General features: G+C 43.7%; 1 long non-coding RNA gene across 1 annotated transcript; it reads right to left on the bottom strand.

Annotated features, from left to right (window-relative positions):
- Positions 1–21,398: 21,398 nt before the first annotated feature.
- LOC126981472 (uncharacterized) lies at positions 21,399–25,185 on the bottom strand. Its single transcript, XR_007733952.1, has 3 exons — positions 24,809–25,185; positions 22,788–22,822; positions 21,399–22,000 (listed from the first exon to the last, which is right to left on the bottom strand). It is a non-coding gene; the product is annotated as an uncharacterized LOC126981472 (long non-coding RNA).
- Between the last annotated feature and the right edge of the window lie 1,639 nt (positions 25,186–26,824).

Here is a 26,824-nt window from a genome sequence, read left to right as displayed (position 1 = left end):
CATTTATTACAGCTGTGGTCCCTCAAGTTATGTATTTTTTTTCTCTCCTTCTCTTCGGGTCCTGCTACTCTTTAAAGCCCTAAACACTCGCCCTTCAGCCTTTGTTTACGTGTCCAAGTGCTCGCCTCAAGTTGTAAGTCGAAGTGCCCCCTTTAACTCCCCTCCCCCCTCGTCTGTTAGTTCGTCTATAAAGATTTTCACTGCTTGTTAGTCAGCATTCCTCCCTGCCTAAATGGTCACCTCCTCTTAGTCGTACGTGTTTCTGAGTTTCACCTCGTGTTAGTTGGCTTCCCCTATTAAAACATTCTCCTGTAGGTCTTTCTCTATCAAGAATTTTATCTGTAAGGCCACCGATTGAACTTTCATTTGTAAACCAACGTAGAATTAGAATTTTCATTTGTTCACTAAATCTTATACCTGTCTGAATTTAGGTCTCTCATTAGCATGTATGGATATAGGAAGGTTAATCTCTCGACACGCTTTCTTTTTTTTTACAGTAAAGGAAACAATGAAAAAAAAACGTAAATCACCGCTCCTGGTTTAATTTGCAGTTCATTAGCCTGGTATACCTGCATGAATTTTCGAGACACACCTTGTTCATTAGTCCTCAATCACCCCATGTGTCTTGTGTCCCAAAAGGAGGGCGCCTGGCAGGATGAAGGGAAAGGATACGCGGGGGATGTGAATGCATTGTACACGTGCTCGGAGACGGAGGAGAAAGGTGAATAAACAAACAGTCAATAATGAAAGTTTGATGCTGATGGACACACACACACACACACACACACACACACACACACACACACACACACACACACACACACACACACACACACACACACACACACACGGTTACGGTGGTGTTAGTGGTAGTGTTTAATGGGTTACCTTCCTGCAAAACCTCAGTAATCCGAAGTTACGAGAAATCACATCACATAACTCTGCATTAACCTAAAAATCCAGCTCTAACCAATAAAAATAAATGTAGTAATGACCAATTAGATAAATGACATCAAGATCTCGTGCTCGCGGCAATAACTGAATGACTCGCAGAATTCTCAATACTAAACCTCTGTTACCTGTTTGTATTTAGTAAGTTTAATATAAAATGAGCAATAGTAAAAGTAATAGAGGTAGTAGTAGTAGTAGTAGTAGTAGTAGTAGTTGATGTTGTGGTAGCAGTTTAAGATGTAGGTTAGTAATAGTAGTACGTAATAGATAATGTAAAAAGAAGAAAAAAGTAGTAATGAAATAAATAAAAAGTAATATCAATAATAAAAGTGATTCATAACAACAACAATAACTTCAAGAACAACATCGGCCTTGGAGACAGTGATGGCGAGGTACAGTAACACACAATACCGAGCCATTCCCACGTCTACAGGCCGCGCGGTAACACTGTCATCTGAGGCGGCGACGCAACACCTGTGAGGGATGCGAGCCAGCACGTGAGACAGAACAACAGCGAGGTGAGGCAACACTAAGAATGCAGGTAACACAACGTAATATGAGTTAGTATTATCATTTATCAGAAACACTCACACACCCCACGACACACAGAAATGAGACGAGACAACACAACGCAACACAAGTCATCTATTACCAACAACACTATCAACACCAAAGCAGTAACCGGCAATATCAACACGGTAACACATTAACACGCAACACAGCACGACACAAAAACAAGACGGGAGAACAGAACTCAACACAAGTCATCATCATTGGCAACACTGTCAACATTTTATCAGTTCATTATGTTTTCCGTATAGTAAACAATGAAAACAACGGATCTTGGGCAACACAAGATCACAGCCGCAACACAACTCGAAACACTTAAACTCGAGTATAAAGTTGTTGTTTTTTTGAGCTTCAGTTTGAGTTGTATTTTTCTCTTCCTCTTTATCTCCTCAAAACAAAAACAAAAACATTGAAAAAACGAGTATCAATAGTTTAGTTTGTCCTTGAGTTGCTTTTTTTTTCTTCTCATCCTCTCTCTCATCTTCAACACAACAACACAAGCGAAGACAACACAACATATCACGAAACACTTTTAAGAGCGAGTGTTATTGTTTGTCCTCGTTTTGATTATAATTTCTTCCTCTTCACAACACCACAACACAACACATCACAACACGAAACACTATAACCAGTATTGCACAGTTTTTTTGTCCTTGACTTGATGACTAATTTCTTCCTCTTCACAACAACACAGCACAACACAACCACAACGCAACACATCACAACACGAAACACTATAACCAGTATTGAACAGTTTGTTTGTCCTTGTCCTGACCCCTTCCCTCTCTCCCTCCTTCCTTCCTCTACCGGGCGAGTAAGGGAAGGAGACAAAGGGGGGAGAGGATAGGAAGGGAGAGTTCAGTGAGAGCAAGGACAGAAAGGGACGATACGCACCTCTCCCTCCCACCTCTCCCGACACACTGAAGATTCAACTCCCTCTCCCTCCTCTCCCTCCCTCCCTCTTCTCTCCAAAGCCCCGCCCCCACCCTTGTCCTGTATCCCTCTGCCTCCCTCCCCCTCCCTCCGTTTCCTCCTACCTGTCCCTCTCAGATTCCTCCTTCTTCTTCACTTCCTTCAAGCCTACTCCTCCCCCTCCTTTCCCTCCCTCCTAATCCGTTTCTCTCTAGACCGCCTCCTCTCCCTTACCTCCAAGAAACCGTCTCCTCCTCCTTTCCTCCCTTTTCTACCTGGCTGTCTCTCACCTGTACACCTCTACCTTTACCTGCCCTAGATCTACCTGTAAAAATAATTAACGCTTGGTAGCCTCATTTACCAAACCGTCAACCTTATTAATTTTCTCAGATTAAAACAATTTACTTCACTAGAATTTGGAGGAGAAATAATGTCAGGCTCCTTGCTCACCCTTCCCCCCCCCCCCCTCTCCTCCTCCTCGTCCTCATTCTTCCTCCTCCCCCTCTCGCTCCTTCCCACCCCTCGCCGATTCACCCGCGGGAGAAGATTCAAGGACGCCAATTTTATTTCGTGTATCATCACAGCCTAACTTCCCACCTTCCTGCATGAGGCGGAGGAGAAGGAGGAGGGGAAACAGGAGGTGGAGGAGGAGGAACAAAAGGAAGTGGAGGTGGAGGAGATGAAAAAGGAGTAAGGGGAACAGAAGGAGAATAAGGAAGGGAGTAGGAAGAGGAGACGGGGAAAAGGATAGAGATGAGATAAACGAGAAAATATAAAATCAGAAAAAAGACAGAACATAACTACAGACAACAGAAGAACAAGAGAGAAAATAAGGAGAGATAAATAAGGATAAAGATGGAAGGAAGGAAGGAAGGAAAAGAGAATAGGCTGAAAACAGAATAAACAAAAGTAAAGAAAAACAAGACAAGAAAAAACTAGCAAATTAGACAGCAGGAAAAATTACGAGGAAGAAGAGGAGGAGGAGGAGGAGGAGGAACAGCTGTCGGTCCCTCCACTTATGAAAGCGAAGGAGAGGAAAGAAGATGGGGAGGAGGAAGGAGACAGAGAGGGAGTGGGGAAGGGAGGGAGAGGGAAGGGAGGGAGAGGGTGAGGGAGAGGGAAGGGAGGGAGAGGGTGAGGGAGAGGGAAGGGAGGGGTAGGGAGAAGTGGTGATGAGATAGGAATGGGAGGGAATTTTGGGTCATCAGTGGTGAAGGAAATTAAGAAAGGCGGAGGAGGAGAGAGGAGAGGAGAGGAGAGGAGAGGAGAAGAGGAGAGGAGGAGGAGGAGAATTAAGTAAAATTATTAATAAGAAAAAAATGAGAAATATAAGTTTACATGGTTGAGGAATAAAAAAAATAACAAAAAAAGAAGGAAGTCAATATCTATGGGAAAAGGTAAGGAAGAGAGGAAGGAAGGAAGGAAGGGAAGAAAGGAAGGAAACAAGGAAGGAAGAAATGAAGACAGTGAAGAAGAGGAAAAAAACAGGGATATAATTATGGAGCAAAGCAAAATGAAACCAAGAAGAAATAATTAGAAGCTGAAGTTGAAGTTATCGTAAGGTTGAAGGAAAAGATAAAAATCACTGAAAGTTGAAGATAAATATTTGCAAATGAGACGAAAATGACAACAAAAAAGAAACAAGAAGGGAAAAAGAGAATTATTGGATATTTGCATAGGCAGAAAATTGATAAAGATATAGATAAAGAAAAATGAGGAGTATGTAAATAAGACAATGGAGAGAGAGAGAGAGAGAGAGAGAGAATGTGGGATATCTATCTAGGAAAGGATGGAGGGGAAAAATATCCATTGGGGAAGCCCGAAACTCTCTCTCTCTCTCTCTCTCTCTCTCTCTCTCTTCAACGACCCCCTTACACCCCCACAAGCACGCACGTCGGTGGTAAATAGTAGTAGTAGTAGTAGCAGTAGTAGCAGTAGTAGTAGTAGTAGTAGTAGTAGTAGTAGTAGTAGTAGTAGTGCCAGTAGGTAACCAAAGCACTAGGGTGGGATTAATGTGGTAACAGTGAATACCAATGGACAGACTTTCACTCGGATCAAAAGAATATTTACTGCAACCATCATGCCCTGACCCCTCCGTCCCGCCTCTTATGGAACCCCGCTAATGATGATAATAGAAAAGAATGATAATAGCAATAGTAGTGATATTATAATAGTGAGAAGGTGATGAAGAAGAAGAAGAAGAAGAAGAAGAAGAAAGAAGAAAAGAAAAAAAAAGAAGAAAAAGAAGAAAGAAGAAAGAAAAAGAAGAAGAAGAAGAAGAAGAAGAAGAAGAAGAAGCACGACATTTTAAACTTGACAGAACAGAAAAGGAAAAAAATATATAAAAATGTGAGAAGGAATAAAAGAAAGTAAAAAAAGGAAAATTACAATAAATGAAATAAGTCAAATAAAAAAAAATGAGGAAGGAAAATAAGGAAACTAATACACAAGAGAAAAATACAACAAAATAAGGAAGAGGAGGAAAATTGCAATGAAAAATTAGAAAAAATGGCAGAAAAAGGGATAACACACAAAAAATACACACAAACAGGCGAACAAACATACAAACACACACAGGCAAGCAATCATGCACACTCTGATAAACTCCACACACACACACACGCACACACACACACACACGCAAACGACACATGTATGCCACGGGAAGTAGGTTAGGCTAATATTGGTGACCCTGTTGAAGGTGGTTTTGGGTGGAGTGGGCAGGGGAAGTGGTGGTTGAGGGAGGTGGCGGCTAAATGGTGGCGGTGGTCAGTGTGGTGGAGTAATGATGGTGGTGGTGGTGGTGGTGGTGGTGGAGGTTGCGTGGTCCAGGTAATACAATCCAGCGGGTCCCTTTTCGATGCCACTCTGCTGATCGAATGTTGGACAGACGGACAACAATAGCACAAGGACGCCAATTACTGATGACACAACACATGCATCTTTGCTTTTTATTTATTTATTTATTCTTAATTTTATGTACTGCTACGTGACAGGTTGAGATGGTTAGTTGTTTTGTCATTTTCCTTTTGTTTATATATTGCTTCGTGTCTGGCTGGGGTGGGTAGTGTGTTAAGATGCTGCGTAGAAATGGCATGTAAAGTCTAAAGTTAATGGTGTTGCACGGTATGACTGGAAGGTAAATGGATGTATGGATAAGGAAGGCAGATGATAAAATACAGTAACCGGTCTTTTATAGCCATTTCTATCCTTGTGACAACACTCTTGGCCAGCCGGGGGAGAGTTAAGACCGAGAAAAGAAGCGTTGAAGTGGTCGTTTGAGTGAGTGCATGGGTGAGTGTGCGGGCGTGTCTTCCCAACCTCTTGTCTCCTCAAAACAGCTCTCCACCCCACCCCCGCGCCTTCGCATCCCAGCAATAAGCGAGCCTAGAGGATGCACTTCTCGATTCCGACGCTACAAACATATACTATTTTTCCGCACCAAAAGAATAATACTCACCCACCCTCCTGCCCCTTCCAAACAGTCCCAACCACCACAACACGCCTAGAGGGTGTACTTCTCTATTCTGACGCTACAACAAAACAAAAATATCAATACTCACCCACCCTCCTGCCCCTTCTAAACAGTCCCAACCACCACAACACGCCTACAGGGTGCACTTCTCTATTCCGACGCTACATCAAAACAATAATATCAATACTCACCCACCCTCCTGCCCCTTCTAAACAGTCCCAACCACCACAACACGCCTACAGGATGGACTTCTCTATTCCGACGCTATATCAAAACAAAAATATAAATACTCACCCACATTCTTGTCCCTTTGAATAGCCTATCCCCCACATACCCTGACATCACCTCCCCACCCATCCCCCACATCCCCACATGCAACACACTCCAGAAATAGGCAAAAAGGATACGATGCTTTATGTAGAAGCTATAAAAACTCTTCACTACTTCAATTTAACTCCACAAAAAAATAAAATAAAAAGGATGGAAAACTAATTCACATTTCTCCAGCATCAAAGAAAGGGGAATGTACTATAATTTTTTAGTCTCTTGCTTCTCCGTGATGCAAAACAAACACGATTTTTATTTATTTTTCCCCTTTTCTTAGGCGTCCACAAGCTAATAAACGACACGCGTGGCGATTTACATTTGAATATTTATGTCTTTCTATGTTTACGAATATAAATACACCCAAGAATATTTTCGTAAACTTAAAATTTAAAAGAACCCGCCCAGCCTCACTTCACCTTCCCTTACCTATTATCTAAGGTGTGTGGCCGCGTCTCTCTCTCTCTCTCTCTCTCTCTCTCTCTCTCTCTCTCTCTCTCTCTCTCTCTCGCATGTATTTAAGGCTTTCCAAGGTGAGAAAAGGGATGAATGTGTGTGTGTGTGTGTGTGTGTGTGTGTGTGTGTGTGTGTGTGTGTGTGTGTGTGTGTGTGTGTGTGTGTGTGTGTGTGTGTCTCTATGCATGCATTCTGATAACTAGACACTTCGCGAGGGGGCACACACGCACACACACACACACACACACACACACACACACACACACACACACACACACCTAGTCAAGTGGCCCCAGCTGGTCTTAGTTAATCGCTTTGGCTTCTCAAAATACTACACTTGCCTCTCTCCTCCTGACCTTTTTTTTTCCTCTACGTCTACAATATACTACTATTACTCTCTCTCTCTCTCTCTCTCTCTCTCTCTCTCTCTCTCTCTCTCCTACTACTACTACTACTACTACTACTACTACTACCATTTCTACGAGATTTCACCGCAGTGCTATCAATGGAGGAGAGAGCTGGGTGGCCGCGGGCACTTGGGAGACGGGAGGAAGAGAGGAGGTGGGAGGAGGGAGGAAGAGGAGGAGGAAAGGTGGCGGAAGTGGTGGCGATGCGTATTGAGGAGAGGGAGAGATTTGGCGAAGTGGAAGAAAAGTGGACGAAGGAGGAGGAGGAGGAGGAGGAAAAGGAGATGGTAATGTTGAAGAAGAGAGAGAGAGAGAGAGAGAGAGAGAGAGAGAGAGAGAGAGAGAGAGAGAGAGAGAGAGAGAGAGAGAGAGAGAGAGAGAGAGAGAGAGAGAGAGAGAGATAGAGAGAGAGAGAGAGAGAGAGAGAGAGAGAGAGAGAGAGAGAGAGAGAGAGAGAGAGAGAGAGAGAGAGAGAGAGAGAGAGAGAGAGAGAGAGAGAGAGAGAGAGAGAGAGAGAGAGAGAGAGAGAGAGAGAGAGAGAGATTTACATAGATTTACATAGAAAATCAGACCACACAGACCCCATGGTCCAGACTTGGTGGTCTGTCCTTAAACCTAAGTGATTTTACATTAATCAGAAGACTCCAAAACGTTGCATTTCTACTCTAGTTGATACTAAGTTGAAGGAAGTGACGGTCGAGCTTATTTTTGAAGGAGTCAATCGTGTTACACTGGACCACTGATGGTGGAAGCTTATTCCATTCTCGCACTACAACGTTGGTGAAGAAAAATTTGGTGCAATCTGAATTTACTTGTCTACATCTGAGTTTTACGCCATTGTTCCTCGTGCGCAGTCTGTCATCGATCATAAACAATGTTGATCTGTCTACATTCGTGAAACCATTAAGTATTTTAAAACATTCGATCAATTTTCCTCGGAGGCGACGTTTCTCAAGAGAGAACATGTTAAGGATAGAAAGCCTTTCTTCGTAGGATTTGTTGCGCAAGGAAGGGATCATTTTCGTTGCCCGACGCTGAACACCTTCTAATTTAGCAATATCCTTTGCATGGTGGGGGACCAAACTGTACCGCATATTCCAAGTGGGGTCTGACTAAACTGTTGTAGAGCGGGAGTATTACATCTTTATTCTTGAATACAAAGTTTCTTTTAATGAAGCCCAACATTCTGTTCGCTTTATTTGCTGCATCGATGCATTGCTGTGAGAATTTGAGGTTTGACGCGATTTTGACCCCGAAGTCTTTGACGCATTGAACGCTTTTGAGTTTAACGCCGCGCATTTCGTATTCGAACTTCTTATTCCTCGTTCCAACTTGAAGGACCTGGCACTTGTCTACGTTAAAGGGCATCTCCCATCTATCCGACCAAGTTGAAATTTTGTGCAAATCCTCTTGGAGGCTTTGCCTGTCTTCGTCAGTGAGAACCGAGTTACCAATCTTTGTGTCGTCTGCAAATTTACTAATGCGGTTATTGAGTCCAACATCCACGTCGTTGATGTAAATAATGAAGAGCACTGGGCCAAGGACCGAGCCCTGAGGGACGCCACTGGTGACAGGCGCCCACTCTGAGTTAAATCCGTCAATCACTACTCTTTGTTGTCTGTTGCTCAACCAATTCGCGATCCATTGGTTTACTTGACCGTCAATACCTATTTGCTTTAATTTGTAAAGTAATTTATGATGCGGGACTTTATCAAACGCTTTCTGAAATCAAGATAGACTACGTCCAGTGATTTGGTTACGTCATAAACAGTGAAGAGGTCGTTATAAAAGGTTAATAGGTTTGATAGGCAGGATCTTTTGTTTCGGAAGCCATGTTGTGAGTCCCCAATCAATGAGTGGCTTTCAAGGTAACTCACAATTTTGTCTCTAATTATGCCCTCAAGTAGCTTACCTACAACCGAAGTTAGACTAATGGGCCTGTAATTACCTGGTACTTTTTTGTCTCCTTTCTTGAAAATCGGTGTCACGTTAGCCTTTTTCCAATCTGAAGGGACGATGCCTTGTCGCAAGGACATATTGAATACGGTTGTGAGGGAGGAGAGTATTTCGCTCTTCGTTTCTTTCAGCAGAGTTGGATATACTTTGTCAGGTCCAGGACTTTTATTTGTTTTAAGTGAATGGAGAGCTTTAAGGACTTCATCGGTTGTTATTTCAAAATTAGGCAATGCATGCTCGAGATTTACAATAGTACTGGTGTTGGTGGTAGCGAGAGGAAGACTGTTAGTATTAAACACCGAGGAAAAGTAATTGTTTAAGAGGTTTGCAATGTGTTGGCTGTCAGTCACTAGTGCACCGTCGCTGTTTGTTAAAGGTCCAATACCACTTTTGATCGCCTTTCTGTTGTTTATGTAACTGAAGAAAGATTTCGGGTTATTTTTACAGTTGGCTGCAATATTTTCTTCATATCTACGCTTTGCCTGACCTACTAGTCTTTTTACTCGTCGCCTGGCATCATTATAGAGTCTAATGTTCTCGGGCGTGCTTTGTTCTTTCTTTAAGAGAGAGAGAGAGAGAGAGAGAGAGAGAGAGGAGGCAGAAAAAGAGAATAACAAGACACAAAAGAAGGGACACGAAGGCGAAGAAAAAGCCACCGGCGAATCTGTATCACAAAAGGAGGAGGAAGAATAGACAAACCGGCGGAGGACAGGTGTGGGGAATACGTGAGGGCAGGTGTGGGGCAGGTGTGTGAGGCTGGCAAGGTGTGCACGTGGGAGATGAGGGAGAGAGGAGGAGGAGGAGAGGAAGAGGAGGAGGAAGGCAGACAAACACACACACACACAGAAGGGAGATGGAGAAGAATTTTGCGCTATGTATGTGTGTGTGTGTGTGTGTGTGTGTGTGTGTGTGTGTGTGTGTGTGTGTGTGTGTGTTAATGAAGGCGGCAGGTTTGTGTCCTATACATGGCGAGTGTTAAGCGAGGAATTATCAAAGGTGTGAAAAGGCAGGTATGGTGTATATGGTCAATGAAGGAGGAAGGGGAGAGACACGAACGAACGAACGAACGTGACCTGCAAGCGACGAAGGTATTGGGAGAGGCAGATCAAGCTAAGAAAGGGATAAGTTGAAAGGTAAATATTAATGAAAAGAAAAAATAAGTTGGCACGATATAATATTTAGGGTTTTAGTTAAGAGGAAAAGGAAGATGTTGAATGAGGAATGTACAGTGAAAACGGCCACACACACACACACACACACACACACACACACACACACACACACACACACGGGGGAAAAAAGAGAGAGAGAGAGAGAGAGAGAGAGAGAGAGAGAGAGAGAGAGAGAGAGAGAGAGAGAGAGAGAGAGAGAGAGAGAGAGAGAGAGAGAGAGAGAGAGAAAACACAAAAAAAAATACGAGAAAGGCAGAAAAAAGACAATCATACAGACAGACGCGAAAAAACAAACGAAAAAAGATCTCTTCAAATGCCAACTCCTTCTGAATCACAAACTCCACTCATAACATCCCCTAATTAACATACACATACCCCTGTAACCTTATCTAGACGTATCTCTCCCCACGCATAACAAATGAGCGTGATATGCACTTTCCTTTCAACAGAGCTATTCATCACTGTTTTTTTCTTGTGTCACGTTACTGTGGTGGTGGTGGTGGTGGTGGTGGTGGTAGTGTTGTTGTTGTTGTCGTTGGTGGTGGTGGTAGTGGTAGTGTTGTTGTTGTTGGTGGTGGTGGTGGTGGTGACTCGCGTGTTTCGTGTGATGTATTGTTACTTTAGACATCATATGATTACTTATATAAGGGATACAACATTCCATCCTTACTCACTATTAACATCATTTTTCATATTCCTCTTCCTCCTCCTCCTCCTTCTCCTCTTTTTTTTTTTCCTTTTTTTTCTTCTTATTCTGCCTCTTTCCCCTTTTCATCTCATCTTTCCTCCTCTTCTTTCTCTCCCTCTTCCTCCGTCCCTGCCTCCTCCTCCTCCTCCTAACTCCCAACACAAGGACATTATCACAACAAGTACTCCTGACCGCATTATCAAGTTTAACATTACACGGCTTCATGACTACACGGCTTCATGACCTCATACCTCACCACTGCACAGCTGCCCCTTATATCACCCACTTCCCCTCCTTCCATCACCACCTTCGCTTTCACTGCACCATTCAAAACATAATTAATCTAAACCATTTTGTGTTCCTGGGTGTTGGTATGAATGCAGCCTCTGATTTTACCCTTACAATGGATGCTCTTATACTACTTTCCTCTCCCCTTCTCTACATCACAACCTCCTTCACTTTCGCTGCACCATTCAAAACATAATTAATCTAAACCATCATATGTTACTGGGTGTTGATGTGAGTGCAACCCTTTACCTTAACTTTACAATAGATACTCCTTACAGTACCTTCATCCCCTCCCTTCACCCCATCATTGCACTGCACCATTCAAAACACATTTAATCTAAGCCATTTTCTATTACTGCCTGTTGATAAACGAGTGCAGCCATTACGATATTTTTTTTTATATACAGGAAAGGAGGCAAGTAAAGGGCAAAAACAAACAAAAACACAACAGCCCGATAAGCACTGGTCCTATTTCCAGGGGTAGTTCTTTGACCCTGGTGGTAGTGTGACAAAGCTTCTGTAACATGAACGTGGAAATAACATTAATCACAACGCTATTAATATCTTTTTCGGTCTTTGGAAATAGCTGATGTGAGTAGCGGGAGCGTCTGAAAATACCGGCCTAGCACCCCACCTCACCATCATGCTAGCTTTCCTTTACATGCTCTCCCCTTTCTCCACCGTACCCTAAGCTTTCGCTGTATCAATATTCACGACACGTATATACGCCACCTTTCTTTTGTTACAGTCTGTTGATATGAATCCACGCCACACCATATTTTATCACCCTGTTTTGTTCTATTTTTATTACTATTATTAACGTTTTGGTATTCTATTCTTGTGTGTTAGGTCAGTTCCGATGCTACCGTACAGCTGACTCCCAACACCTGAGAACACTGCCACACACTTGTTTCAAGTTCAACACCTGCGTCCTCACACAACACCTGGTGACAATTGTAGTAGTTACCTCTAGTGTAAAAAAGTATATATGATTAATTTAACATAAAGGTCATCATCACATTAACTATATCTCGCAATGTGAAGACACGCTCTCCGGTTATATTCTCACTCACAGGGATGAAGAATACACCCAAACGCACTTCCCCCATCAACATGTTATAATATTTTGCAGTAAAGGAAGCAGCTCAAGGGCAAAAAAGATTTTTAAAAAAGCGAAAAACCCCGCTAAATACTATCCCTTTAAATTGACTGACATCTAGCTACTAAAAATATAATATCGAAATCAACCCACTTTTTGGTGTCACGATAAACAGGTAAAAGAAAGAAGATGCTGCCATAGGACGATCAATGTTTATGACTGAGGGCGCTGGAACGAACACTTAAAAGTCACCACAACGAAACACGAGGAGTACATGAGTCTGATTTCAGCAACACTCACTCAACACACACAAAAAAACACAAAAACACAATCGGCACTGCAATATATACCTACCCTTTTGTATGACATCAGGAGCATGCCATTATTTTTTTCCTTGGTTTATTTTCTTCTTTTTTTGAGTATGTTATCCCAGCCTCTCTTCTTATTTCTTCATTCCTCTTCGTTTTTATCTTCGTGTTTTCTTCTGTTTATTTGTTTTCCTCTCCATGCATATCATCACAGCATGTCTCCTTAATAATTCTTCCTCTCTCAAGCTTTATTTTTTCTATCTCATTTTCTATTATTATTTTCTTCCATGCATATCATCAGAGCCTCACTTAATATTTCTTCCTCTCTCTCTCTATTTATATTCCTCGTATTGTCTTTTATTTCTAATCGATTATCTATAGACTTTCATGCATAATATCAGCACAGCCTCTCCTTAAATCTTCCTCTCTTTTCTTTATTTTTCTTTTATGAATTACTATTTTTCCAATTCTCTTGCCTACCCTCTTTCTATCTCTCTCTTTCCTCTCTTTTCACGGCACTTCTCGGCAACCACTGACTCAACACGATGACGCAACACAACAACAACAGCAACAACAGGAGCACGAACGCGGACTCAGCTTTGTATCACTCTCTTAACGTCATGTTCACGCGCATCATCACTATCATCACCGCCAGTAGCATGACTTTCCCCTTACTTCACTTTCCTCACTCGCATGACACACAACACACCGCCACGACGCTGCCTGCATGACGCCAACGCTCCCACGCACACGCACTTCGCAACACCAACCGCGAGATCTTAACACACAAGCGCACAAACACACGCTGCGCCTCGCCACAGGTAAACAGAAGCCTATACGCGATGTCTTGACGGAGCACCAGTTCGAGTCCCCGTAAGAGCTGTCCCCCTCCGCTTGTCGCCCTCCGCCACGTGAAACATCCATAGGGTCGAAATACCGGTAGAAAAAGGATAGTCGGGTTGGGTTAGCGCGGGACACCTGGGTACTGGACCTCACGTGTTGCACTTCCTGGGTCCCTTCCGCTCCCGCACTTGAAATCACAGCGGTAGAAACACGCACTTTGAGGTTCCTCAGGGTAAAACTTGAGGCCCTGACGGTGGAGGGGAAAGAAGCAACACACGCGCACGTCTCACGTCCTTTGAGCACCACAGGGAAGTACTTGAGGCCCTGACGGTGGAGAGGGGAAATGAGCAACACCCACACCCAAGCGCGCACTTCACACGCCCTTTGAGCACCACAGGGACAGGAAGGAGTAACACGCACGCACTTTTAGGCACCACAAAGCACAGTACTTGAGGCCCTGAAGACGAGGGGAAGTAAAGCACAGGAGCAGCGGGAGGGTCGCGGTAGGGGGTAGGAATGGCAGTAGTAGCAAGGCGCAATGTCCACCGCGTAATTGACTTCAGGCGCAGGAGTCAACCCGGACCGGCGCGGGAACGGACGGGGAGTCGCCACGCCGCGCGGAGAGAGACTGACGAACTGAACCTCCCTAGCGCCTGACACTGCCTAGGCGGGAGGGCCAGGCGGCACGGCACGGCAGGTGAGGCCAGGTAGGCACGCTCGACGGGCACTGCCATTGGTGGGGTCAGAGAGGCGGGTAGGAGGCACGATTCGTAGGTAACAAATTAATGGTGTGTGGGTATTTGTTTGTGTGTGTGCGTTTGTGTGTGTGTGTGGGGGGGGGGGTATTTATCTATCAATCTGTGTGAACTTATCTATTTCCCTTTATCTAATACCGATTTATCTACTCAATCTATGTGTTTCTTTTTTTGTCTGTGTATTCCCTGGTACAAACTTAGTTATTTGGTTATTATTTTATTATAGGTTGAAGGAAAGCAAAAATAAAAATGTCCCCTTCAATAACATAACAACAAATAAGTTATGACACCCTCTATGGCCTCGTCTGTATACACTTGCGTCGCTGTCAACACGGAATTACACACACACACACACACACACACACACACACACACACACACACACACACACACACACACACACCATCTCTACATACTAATACACATCAACCACTTCTGATCTCCTCCCCTTCAGCCTGTCACACTTCCTCTTCCTTCCTCAACGATACATCTATTTCTGTCCTACCGCCTCTTCCTCTTCCTCTTCCCTTCGTGTTGTCTTTCTCTTCTCTCCCTTTCTCCGCTTTCCCTTCCCCAGATTTCCGCGGGGTGAGCACTGACTCCCCTCCTTCTTCCCTCCTCCTCCTTCCTCCCCTGCGTTTTTCCTTCCCGGGTTTTAGCAGCGTAGACAAGGATAGGGACACGCCTTCTTTCCTCCCTTCTTCTAATCTCCCTTTCCATCTCAGCCTGTTTTATTCCTTCCTTTATCTACGTTTTCTTTTATCTTCTTCCTCCTCTTTTATCTACCTTTTTTCCTTCCTCCAGTTTCCTGCAGGATGGACATAAATACTGACGGATATATGCCTTTCTTCCTTCCTTTCTCTTCCTCTCCCTCTCCACCTCGGCTTCTGTTCTACCTCCACTTCCCTCCGTTGTTTTTCCTCCTCTTGATTCTCGGCAGGATGGACACGAACAAGGACAGGGACACGCCTTCCTTCCTTCCTTCCTCCTTCCCACCCTCCTTACTCTCCCTGTCGCACCTTCCTTCCTCCTTCCCTCCCTCATTCCTATCCTCCTCTCCCTGTCGCGCCTTCCTTTCTTCTTCCCTCCCTCCTTCCTCTCTTTCTCTCCCTGTCGTCAGATACGGTGTGGTGCGTGCTCACAGTCGCGCTTCCTACGGTCACCCTTTCTCAACACTCTCTCGGCGTGATAGCGACGCTTCAAACACTATTCTTGAACCTTTTCTCACGGCGACCTGGTGATATTCTAGTCCAAATTACAACCTGTTGATCCTATTTCTCTCTTCGCCAGCCTCTTGCAGCAGACTCCTCGTGTTCTTACGTTCTTGAATTCCAACAATGTGAATATGTCAGACCCTCTTAATGTACACAATGGTTTTCAGTACTTTATTTGGTTTCTTTTATACGTATCAAACTTTCTTTCCTATACTATACGAGCTTTATATGAGTCACGTTTGCAGGTAATGGCAACATCCAACATATTAACTTTCTTTTAGTAATAGTATGACGTGAGTATGCTAAGATAAGAGGATATGGAGGTGATGTATATGTGTGGAATTGAACGAAAGCGAAAAACAGTTAAGAAAAGAGGATGTGGAGGTGATGTACATGTGTGGAATTGAACGAAAGCGAAAAACAGTTAAGAAAAGAGGATATGGAGGTGATGTATATGTGTGGAATTGAACGAAAACGAAAATCACTTTATAGGCTACAGCTGATTTTCGAGTTGCATGTGACAGACTCTCAGACTTAAGGGAAAGCCTGGAATACGGCCGTTAAGCTTATCATAGTCATCCTAGTCAATTTACAAACATCTTCTTTTGGCAGTACTGTGAGGTGAGTGTGCATCTTCCGCCTTCATAGCTATCCATTTGTGTGTGAGAAAAAAGTAGAGACTAGTTTATCGTGACTTTTTTGTCTGTGTGTAGTTTTCTTTCATTTCTCTGGGTGCTTGTTTTTTCTCCTTTACTTTCTCACACCATTTCTCTGTTTCTGTTTCTGTTTCGTTTTGTCTCGTCTCGTCTCGTCTCGTCTCGTCTCGTCTCGTCTCTCTCTCTCTCTCTCTCTCTCTTGAGCGTTGCAGAACCCAGCTATACGAGACTCCCTGTACAAGATGCGTAATGATATAGCACGGCGCTGGGTGGAGACAGATCACAAAGGCACAGTAGAAAGCTGCATTTCCCACGTAACCTGACTTAATGGAGACGTGTGTGAGATCAATCTGAGATACTGACTTGGTGATCACGCGAGGGAAAAAAGAAATCTCCCACATCCAGGGAAGCGAGACTTGCAGAACGCGAAAACGAAACAGATAAAATAACGAACGAAATCTCATCTCCTCCCGAAATTGACCCCTCTTTCGGCCACCTCCTTGGATTCTTTTTAGGAGCAGCGAGTAGCGGGCTTTTTTTTATTATTGTTTCCTTTTTTGTGCCCTTGAGCTATCTCCTTTGTTGTAAAAAAAAAATAATAATAAAAATAAAAAACAGGTAGGCAAGTAACATGTTATAACAAAGCTAACCGTCACCCCAACACAACCCCACCCATAAATATAACAGACACACCAATACACAACCCTTACCATGCACAACCCCGTAAACCTCCCATGTAACAGATATACAGACATTATAAGATTTTCCCTCCCTTAACATAACCTCACAACCCTTCCATATAAGTAACAAATAGTATAAGTGAAAAACAAAGTAACCCTCACTCCAACACATAGTAAGTATCCCACTAACCTCACATTTCTAAGGCACTATAACCCTTTTTTCCAAACCTCTACCATACAAAACTTCACAAACCTTCCACGTAACAAGCAGTAACACAGGTATACCTCCCCTCACCCTTACCGAACCTCACAAACCAGTTAAAATATCATCTAACCCAAGTCACAAGTACCGTCCCATGCAACTACACAGTCCCAAGATTAACAAACATACTATCACCCTGCAGACCTTTTCCCCCAACCTCTTACTATGAATTCACCAACACAGGTACTTCCCCTCCCTCACCAATACAAAGTCACATCCCAACTCGTCCACACAAAACGGTACTATCACCTAACCTTCCCTGGCACGCGCATGACCCACCATCTTCACCCACCCTCACCCACGACCCACGACCCACTCCCAGCCCACTCCTCGCGCCCTCCATGTCCCAAGCACCATCGCAGGAGGGCATTAACAAGGCAGAGGGGGCTTGGGATTCACACTCCGGCCCTTGAAGGAGACGCAGTGACCGGCCCAGCGTTGAAAGGAGGGTGGGAGCGTGCATACAGAGCGAGGCAGACAGACAGACAGACAGAGAGAAACAGACGGGCCACCAGAGTATGACAAATTGACTTTGGAAGATAAATTGGGGTCGTTTTTGGATTTCTCTTCTATTTTGGGTGGAAGTAGAGTTGCGTCGAGTCGTTTTTAGGGGAATCTGAGTTAGGTTCGTGAGTCTTGAGGTAAATTTGAAGCTCCGTTGCATTTTCGGACATTTTTTTGCGTATTATTATCTTCGCCATCGCTTCGGTTGTTGCTATACTTTCTCGACCTGTGATACGTCTGTTCTTCTTCTTCTTCTTCTTCTTCTTCTTCTTCTTCTTCTTTCTTCGTCTTCTTGCCTTCAATAGAAATCATCGCACTTTCATCCTTCTTCGCCTTCTTTGGTTATACGTTTTCTCTTCCTTTTATTATTTTTTTCCGTCTAACTTTTCATCTTCTCATTTATTTTTCATCCTCTCTCTTCACATTTTCTCGTATCTTATCTTTTCTCTGCTGCTCCTTCTTCTCCTCCTCCTCCTCTGCTCTGTCCTCTTCCTACTTCTCTTCTTTTTATAATAGTCTGTCCCTCCCGCCTCCTCCTCCTCGCCACCTGTCCACCGCCTTCAGATGCCCGGGACGTGTAGGTATAATATATGACCCACATGACCAAGTTGAAGGACGTTTGGTTGCCCCGTAAGAATTTAAATACCTCATTCATTGCCACGCCGCGTTACAACTCCTTCCATATAGGTACTGATTCTCCTCCTCCTCCTTTCCTCCTCTTCTTTTTCATTCTCCTCCTCCTCCTTCTGAGGTCATGAGTCACCAGTCTGCAGGGAAAGCATATTCGTAATGGTAGACGAAGCACTAAAAATAATACGTATATAATAATACCAGAATGTGATTTTCCCTCATGATTTTCTTATGTTTCCAAGTCTTCTGTAATTATCTTTTTATTTTCATTTCTTTCTTCATCTCTCTTCTCACTCCTTCCTCTTTGATCCCCTTCCTCCTCTTCCTACTCCTCCCCTACCTCATCCCTTTCTCCTTGGTCTCCCCCCCCCTCCTCTCTTCCTTTCCTTCCTCGTTCTGTGCCCTTCCTCATCTTGTCCCATTTGATCTTCCTCCCCCCCTCTTCCTTTCTGTTCCTCCTCCTGTCCTCAATGACCCTCTTCCTCTTCCTCCTCCTCCTCCTCCTCCTTCTCCTCTTCCTTCTTCCCCCGTCAGCCCGGGCCATTACCTTCCCCGTCACGGTCCCACGGCGCCCCTCACTGTCTCGGCGCGCTGCACATATTTATAACGCCGCCTGTTTTGCCCCTCGTCTGTCTGGCTCCCTGGACGCCCGAGACACCAACTTCCCGCATCCTGTAGGCTACGTAGCTCCCCCAAGACTCTCTCCACGACTTTCTCACACACTAGTACCTTTTTTAGCCTGTCTGTCTGTAGTTTTCTTGCATTTCTCTGGGTGCTTGTTTTTTCTCCTTTACTTTCTCACACAATTTCTCTGTTTTTCTGTCTGTGTTTCTGTTTCGTTGTGTTTCTGTTTATTTCGTTGTTTCTGTTTCGTTCTGTTTCAGTTTCTTTGTTTCTTTATGTTTTTTTTTTTGTTTCGTTCTGTTTCATCTCTCTCTCTCTCTCTCTCTCTCTCTCTCTCTCTCTCTCTCTCTCTCTCTCTCTCTCTCTCTCTCTCTCTCTCTCTCTCTCTCTCTCTCTCTCTCTCTCTCTCTCTCTCTAATTCACTGTTTACCCTTCCCTATCTCACTTTTATCTCGGGTCTCTCTTTCCTCTTCTTCCTCTCCCCATTTATTTCTCTCATCTTGTCCCTCAAATTTGTTCATTCTTTCTATCTTTTCTTCCCTTCACCCATACTTTCTCATTCTTTCAATCCTTCCTCTTTCTTCCAATTCCTCTCTTCCCTTTCCTTTTCCTACTTCATTTCCATTTTCATCCTCACATTTCCCATAGGTTACACACACACACACACACACACACACACACACACACACATTAGAAAGCATCTCAAGACCAAACACTCGAACAAAATCGCTGACTAAATGCTGGAATATGACACAGGGCAAAACGGTTCACGGTGGAAAGAACAATGGAAGGAGAAACTGTGGTAAACGCTGCCAGATGCTACTAAAAAAGAAAAGGTGAAAGAAAATAATCCTCTGCGCTGAACTCTACGCAGACAAAAACGCAAAGTAGGGAACCACTGGCTGATGCTGGCGGAATGTGGGTGGAAGAAAACGAGACAAGAAGAAAATGATAATGCGTATACGAGAGAGAGAGAGAGAGAGAGAGAGAGAGAGAGAGAGAGAGAGAGAGAGAGAGAGAGAGAGAGAGAGAGAGAGAGAGAGAGGGAGAGAGAGAGAGAACAAAATATCACGTTCAGAAAAGAAAAATACCAATATGAGTGTTTATATGTCCAAATACATAAATAAACATATAAACATTAAAATAAGTCAATTACAAACATATATATTTGTAAAGAGTGATAAGAACAGGAGTAAAGAAACCCTTCAAAAACACCAAACAGCCACGACAAACAAACACAGGTGTGCCGACAGGTGGGTGGGCGTGGGAGGGTAGGAGAGAGAGGGAGAGAGTGGGGGGTGAGGCAAGCAGTCTGTCAGTCAGCCAGTCAAGAAAAGAAACACCCAAAAGAAAGTAAAGAGAAGCGGGAAAGGAGGAGGAGGAGGAGGACGAGTATGAGGATGAAGACGAGGATGAAGAGGGAAGAAGGACGAGGACGAGGAGAGGGAGGAGGAGGAGGAGGAGGACGAGGAGAGGGAGGAGGAGGAGGAGGAGGAGGACGAAGAGGGGAGGAGGACGAGGACGAAGAGAGGGAGGAGGACGAGGAGAGGGAGGAGAACGAGGAGGAGGGAAGATCTGACAGGGCGTAGATAGGTCATGTAAAAGTAGGGTGTAACTCACTTCCTCAGCAAGTTTGAAGGGCATTAGTTAAACTACTATTGGCAACACTTGTTTCCCCGCACCGAGTAGCACAACCCATCGTATAACTTGATGCATACCTAGTTGAACGGGGCTTTAGCTTTAGGACCCACCGCCTAGTCTTGACCATAGGGTTTGTGTGGTCTGAAAATCTGTGTAAATCTTTCAAAATAACCAAGCGTCCACACATAAACAAACAAACACACACAAACACATACGTTGCCCATGCACTAGTGATGAGACACTTAATCAGTAGTCCTCACCTCAAACCGACCGTGTATGGACATTGCTGCTGTTGTTACGTAATACTACTACTACTACTACTACTACTACTACAGCTAACAACAAGAACAATAACAACACGGGGCGGTTTGCTTTCTCTGCCGTCACTGATCCCCGGACTAACGCGTTATCAACTTATCATCTGCATTTTTACTACGAACGGAAGCAAACCCGGTAGCCAGGAAGCCGCTATCTAGTAGAACAGTAACGGAATATTAGGAAGAAAAATGCTAACACGCTTTTTTGTGTGTGAGAGAGAGAGAGAGAGAGAGAGAGAGAGAGAGAGAGAGAGAGAGAGAGAGAGAGAGAGAGAGAGAGAGAGAGAGAGAGAGAGAGAGAGAGAGAATTTGCTTTTTACTAACATAAGCATAAAAAACAAATGCACCATCCATATGTAGATGTGTAAGGAGGTGTGTGTCGGCTATTTACGTCATAATCAAAACCGTCTCACTGGCACGCAACATAAAAAAAGAAAAGAGAGAGAGTTTAGGTGTGATAAGCATGGCTCCTCACACGAAATAATACATATACACAAGTAACTAAATAAGCAAGACCTAATAAATAACAAAATAGTAATAATAGTAATAATAATGATAATGATGATAATAATAACAATAGGAATAAGAAAGAAAAAGAAAAAAGAAAAAGAAATAGGATAAAAAAATAAGGCCAAGAACAAGAATAAAAAGAACAAGAATAACAGGAATAAGAAGAAAAGGAAGATACACCAACAAAAATAAAAATAAATAACCTACATTACACAAAAGAAATCCTACAGCAATTCAGGTACCGGTATATTAATATGACAAAAACAGCGAACCAGGTTGCCTACTCACCTTACGACATGTTCCTCGAGTGCCTGCTTCCAGCCATCTCTGCCTCCTGGTTGCTTGGCTGGCTGGCAGGTTCCTCTCGGCACTTGGCTCCCCCTCGCATACACTTCACAAGGCATGATACTCCATTCCATAATTCTTACACTTCATATTATTTTCCAGAGTATCATGAGAGTTTGATTCCTCTTGGCACATCATATTCCCTTACATACACTTCACAAGGGATGACACTCTCCTTCTTCACTAACTTCCTCTTCATGTGACTTAATTTTCACACTTACGTTTATTTTTCCGAGTATCGACGCTTCATTCTTAACTAACTTCCTCTTCGCATGACAATTTTTACACTTTCTTTTATTTTCCTGAGTATCGACGCTTCACTTATTTATTAACTTCCTCTTTGCATGACATTATAGTTTTAACATTTCCTTTACTTTTTCTGAGTGTCATGTGAGGATCTTTTTCTTTCACATCTTCAGAGCAAAGACAAACTTATTTTTCAGGTTTATCATATTACTTTTTTTTCTTTTTTTTCCTTCAAACACACTGATTTTTTTTTCCATATTTTCTTTACCATTCACAAACTTACACTATTATCGCATTCACATAACAGAACTATCCAATGCCACTTCACATTACGACTAAATCTATCATAATATTTACTTGAAATTGACTCAGTTAATCAATTTGAAATGGAATCAGTCAGTTACCTTCCAGAAAACAAGAGATTTTTCAATTTGGCCTTTGCATAATCTGAATTTCCTTTTAAATAAATGAATGCCCAACTTATTTCTATATTATATTCTTGTACACAGTTTGGCATTTAGTCTTTCTCTCTCTCCTGCACAAACACACACACACACACACACACACACACACACACAAACACAAAAAAAAAAAAAAAAAAAAGACTTTGTATGCAATTTCCTTACCACAAAATATTTCAACACATTCATCCCACCACCATCCTTTCATACACCACCATTTTATAACACATCCAAGCATGAGTTATTCTTTTCCTGAGCTGGTCAGTCCCCTTCCCCTTCCCTGCATTGCTGCGACACTAAACACTAACATTTTGCACTCATTCATCCAAGCTCTTGCTTATCCCAATGATAAACATACCATTAATTACATTTAAACCTGCTTTAATTTGCCAACACCAGAAACTCCTACCCTATTTAAGTAGTAGGCTATATGCTGAGGTAACTGTTCATAAATATATATTAACAGGATAAGCATTCAAAATCAGGGCTCTACCTTGAAGCACAGCAGATCAGAACACTTGAAACGACCTGAAAGATGAAAAAAAGAACATGAGCAGGTAGCAATGAATATGTGGAACAAACACACACACACACACACACACACACACACATATACCAGGAAAGCGACCGAAACATAAATGGATGACAAGGGCTGTTATACAGGGAATCAGGAAGAAAGAGGAAACATGGGAGAGATACAGGAGGAGGAGGAGACCAAAAGGGAGCTATGCCTCATACTGTAGGATCAGAAACAGTGGCAGCAGAGAGGTATGAGAAGTAGAGCATGTACTTTGGACTAAGCCTGGCCCAGGAGACCAAATCAAACCCTAAAGCATTTTTTGATTACATCCAAAGCAAAACTATCAAGGAAAAAGTAATGTCTCAGACTGGAAGACAATTGTCTCACTACCTCCCTTAAGGGAGCCTGAAAACTCCTAAATGAGGAGTTTGAGAAAGGTGCCGCCTTCCACCCACTTTTTTTTTACATTTGGCCTATAGTGCCAATGGGCTCTTGATGGGCCTGGTCAGCCCCAGCCTATAACGGCAAAGGCAAGTGTTTTATAGTGGTATGTACCATCTTGCTTGGCTCATGCTGTCCCCCCAGAGCTCATCTTTGATCCTGTGTAGTATTAATTTAGAGTTTGGGTTGATAGGTAGTCTTCAGGGCAGCATGTGGATAGTCTTAGCCACTCAGTGGACTAAGATTTGTCAGTTTGTAATGGCAATCAGGATTTGAATCAGTCTTCCAGGGCACCGCACCAACATGCTGACCACTCAGCCACTGCCTCCCCAATTCACTACAACAGTACTCCAGGGTGAGAAGCTCCTCCTTGTTGACATCACAGAGGGCAGCTTGGAGAAGATGCTCCAAGGGCTAAAAAACCCTCCACCCCCCTGGCCCTGACAGGGTACACCCTGTCCTGCTGAAGGAATGCACTTCTGTCCTGTGCAGGCCACTTGCAATCCTATACAGGTAATCTATGAGGACTAATTGCATGCCCAAGAACTGGACCCGAGTCAGTGTCGCACCTATCTTCAAGAAGGTAAGCAGGAATGACCCTCTAAACTCCTGCCTAATGAGCCTAACTTCAGCACCATGCAAGGTGTTGGAGAAAGTGGTCAGGAGGGAAATAGTTGATCATCTTGACACAAAGTAACATTACAAACATGTGAATCAGGGATAATTTTTTAGATGCTAACACCATTATATTGTTGACAGCCCTGCGGAGCACTGCGCTGGTGGCGGAACAGGGCCTGAAACCTCATCAACGGTAAACAGCAGATAATAAACAAAAAACTTCCTGAGTAAACACCAGCATGCCTTTTGGTTCAGTATGTCATGTAAAACAGAACTTTTGGATTATTTCCTAGACTTTTAAAAATGTCACTGATGAGGATCATGTTAACGCGGTGTACCTGGACTGGCGGGATGTCACTGATACCACCCCCAATGGTCACCTGCTTGCAAACACGAGGGCTGCCAAAATTGACAGGCAAGTAGCAAAATTGGTAGAAAGTTTCCTGAGGGGCAGAGGGCAAAGAGTGACAATTAAAGAGATTCCTATTCCATACAGCCTGACCCCATGGGGCACAGCATCAAATTGTATCTACAGTTATACTGTGGAACAGTGTGGAGGCGGTAGACTTTCAAGTTGGCCGTGTTGATTCCACCAGAATTTTCAACAAGTAAGACAAGTAAGTAATGTAAAGCCAGGTATGGTGGTAGGGTATGGCAAGGTGAGATGGTGAGGTAAGGTGATAGGGTAAGGCAAAGTAAGGTGGTAGGGTAAGGCAATGTTAGGTAAGCCATCACTAGGTAAACAGGAAATGGAGCAGCAGCTTCCACTAGGTAAGGAAGTTAAGCAAAGCAAGGCAAGGTAAGGAAGGTAAGCAAGGCAAGGCAAGCAAGGCAAGGCAAGGTAAGGCAAGGTGAAGGAGCTGCATCTACTGGTGGCTGGCCGAGTGGGTCTCTGACGCTTGCAGGCGCTGTAACACCGTACTCCTCATATTTACCTTCCCGAGCCTCGCGTGACGGCCGCCTTGGTATCCCGGGCACCACGCACGCCACGGGCCGCCTGGGGGAGGGCCAACACACGGTAAAGCACACGAGCACCGCCGCGGGCCGCCACACTCACCGCGGTTTGAAGTTGACGTCTGGCGGGCCGAGTAAACACACCGAGGCTTATTTCGTTCATTTCCGCACCTCAAGCGTATATACACACCAGTGAACAATCAGAAAAAACATTCATCAAGATTTCACGGCATGTAGTTAGCCAGATATCAGTAAGAAAGGAGAAAAAAGAATTTGTGGTGTGGGCCGAAGTGGAGGCAAGTGTTGTGAGCCGAGCACCGCGGCGCGCCAGGCACGTGCGGCGCGGCGGCTTGAAGGAGTGCGACACCAACTCCTGATAACAACTACCACTGACGGGGCTCTAGAGGCTGTGGGCCCACAGCCTCTAGAGCCCCATAAAACACCCACGAAGAAGAAGAAGGACAATAATCACACTCTACTGCCTGGGGGTTGGGATGGCATGTTCCTTCCTTATCCTTTGTTGTTTACTTGCAACAATAAACTATCAATCAATCAATGAAAATAAGTGATTCAAGGAACAAACTGAAAATTATAATGCGATAGTGTATTATAGTGAGGAAAGTAAAGTAATACAACAGCCTCCCTCAACAGACTGCGGTACAATAGACTCGTCTAATTTAGAAAACATAGACACTCGATCGTCACCACAACACACCAACACTAACAATACACTTGATTCACTTCCCTCCCCTGCATCCTGAAAAGTAAAGTGTGTGAATAAACAGAAGAGAGGAGGACGACCTAAGAAGCGATACAAAGCGTTACAGGTCAAAAGAAGAAAAAAAGCCTGGCCCTGACACCGCTTACCTGTCTCACCTCTAGAGTGTGCCAGGTGGGCCACGATGCCGGTGTGATGGCACCCCCTGGAGGTGCACCCATCTGCCCCCAAAGGACAGCCATGTCAGGTGGGTGGGAGTGTATGGAACAGCATAGGGTGTGAAGTGTGCATGGACCAGCAAATCATGAAGTAACTGGCTGTGGTCAGGTCTTTACTCTGATCAAGCTAGGGCCTCTGGAGACAGGTCAGGGCATTCAGGTGTAAGGTGAGCACCACTCAGGTAACAATACAACATAAGATGCGGTCTGGGGAGCCAGTGGCTAATTCTTGTGGGATTTGGATAGTAGGGGAAGGTGGGGCAAAACGGCACCCTTAAGGTTTCACCCCAGATTTTGCAGCAATTTTGTACTATATTCAGAGATAGTTGGTGTTTTTACAATCTTTATTCATCATGGTGTTTTTAGTCTTTATTCGTCATTAAACAAAATAAACTCTTTGGAAGAACTACTTTGGATCCTTATACTCATGAATTAAAAAAATAAAATAGCCACAGGTGGGCCATTTTGTACAATGGGTGGAGCAAAACGGACCTCACCCCGCAAACAATAACATTACGGCCCAATGCTGGCCAGTGTCGGAAATCCAGATTTTAATATATTGAACCGACATATGAAAATGCAGGTGCCAGTACTGGTCCGATTTATTTAAGTTATCCGCATGCACCGGGGCAGGCATCGGCCCGATTAATTTCCTATAACGGGCCAACTACATGCATGATATCGGACCACAATACAGCTACCAGTCTCGGGCCAATTTAGAGGTCCAATTTGCTTTAGTTATCCGTATGCACCACGGCAGGCATCGGCCCAATCAAGTCTCCATAAACGGCCGCTGCTCTATCCAGTATCGTGCCAATGTAAAATCTTAACTTGTTTGCCAATCTTGTACCTGTGGATTTTTTAGTACCTTTTTCTGATGGATTAAAGCAGCGCTATATCTTGCCATTATATATGGTAAAAGACCCACATCACCACTTATTTCACAAAATATGACATTCCAATAAAGTATTTTTTCACTACAAAGGAAATAATAACGAATGAATATAGTCAGTATTCACAAAATGTTTCATTTTTCTTATTTGATACTGTTAAAAATTGTA

Source organism: Eriocheir sinensis, chromosome 48 (genome assembly GCF_024679095.1).
Source record: "Eriocheir sinensis breed Jianghai 21 chromosome 48, ASM2467909v1, whole genome shotgun sequence".
Classification (NCBI taxonomy): domain Eukaryota; kingdom Metazoa; phylum Arthropoda; class Malacostraca; order Decapoda; family Varunidae; genus Eriocheir; species Eriocheir sinensis.
The sequence above is the reverse complement of the archived record's forward strand: the minus strand, read 5'-3'. Positions and strand labels throughout refer to the sequence as shown.